At 27.2% G+C, this 1,183-nt stretch overlaps 1 protein-coding gene across 1 annotated transcript in view; it reads right to left on the bottom strand.

Moving 5' to 3' along the window:
• Positions 1–537, bottom strand: part of LOC106872685 (adhesion G-protein coupled receptor G2) — an 11,147-nt gene extending 10,610 nt beyond the window's left edge. Inside the window, exon 1 of the mRNA XM_014919759.2 lies at positions 421–537. The gene's annotated coding sequence lies outside the window, so the exon portion shown is untranslated. The remainder of the gene's footprint in view (positions 1–420) is intronic.
• Between the last annotated feature and the right edge of the window lie 646 nt (positions 538–1,183).

The raw sequence follows: 1,183 nt of genomic DNA, 5'->3' as shown, positions 1-1,183 counted from the left end.
TTATATATATATATATAGCACGCAGTAAACATTAGATATATTTGTGATTTAAATTATATTAAATAAATTTAGTATTTTATTGTTAATTCTGACAATTATTACCAAGAAGATTAAAAATAATTCTTAGTGGATATTATAATAAAAAAATTTTTTAATGTATTGTACACTTGTGTTGTTATTATAATATTCACTAAGGAATTATTCTTTAAATCTTCTTGGTAATAATTGTCAGAATTAACAATTAAATAAAACTAAAACCTCTCCTACAAATATCGCAATCTCTAATGCCGAAACCACTCCAATAAATAAGTTACTACTACTACTACTACTACTACTACTACTGTAGGTCATTGTGGTTCATATGACCTTCGAATGAAACGTTAACAAAAACTATAGCAATAACAGATGCGTAAATATTACCTTATATTTTAAATTGAATGAAATGGTAACTGGTTCATCAAGCTTGGTTATTTGAATGTTAGGAAATTTTGAAGCAATAATATGACTGTTAATTTTAGAGATTCTTTCGTTTCTAGATTTTTGTATTACCTGTAAGGAGAAATCATTAATTAAATTGATATATTCAATAGAAGAAAAGTTTAATACGCAGTTAAAGTATGAAACCAGTGTTAGTGTTGTACTTCAACATTTTTTTTTATTTAGTACAACAACTAAACACAATATATTACAATATATTACATGCGGGTTCAAAGCTGAGGCTTGTACTTGCTATAAGGAATGGATAATTTGCTTTACATCTGCTAACAACTAGTCAGCTGCAAGAACACAAATATGAAATTTTTGTTCCATACCGTATATAGTTTATCATCACGCATGGAGGAGAATGAGACCCTTGAAACGGATGACCGTTCTTCGGCTTTTAGGTGGTTTAAAATATTATTTGGTAATGAAATATAATTCATTAGAGATATATCTTCCAATTGTAGATCTGAATATGATGAGTTATATACCTGGTGGAGGAAAATGAAAAAAAAAAAAAAAATTGAAATTGATAAGTACAAAACACATTTACTAATAAATTCAAATTACGATGAATGTAAACAAACAAACGAAGTTTGCTTTAGAAGCGTTGAGATGTCTTAGAAAGTTAAAGAAGTGATTTTAAATTTTCAAACGCAGAATAATGCTAATAATATAGCCTGAACAGGAAAACTACCCCTAT

This window comes from Octopus bimaculoides, chromosome 12 (genome assembly GCF_001194135.2).
Source record: "Octopus bimaculoides isolate UCB-OBI-ISO-001 chromosome 12, ASM119413v2, whole genome shotgun sequence".
Classification (NCBI taxonomy): Eukaryota; Metazoa; Mollusca; class Cephalopoda; order Octopoda; family Octopodidae; genus Octopus; species Octopus bimaculoides.
The sequence above is the reverse complement of the archived record's forward strand: the minus strand, read 5'-3'. Positions and strand labels throughout refer to the sequence as shown.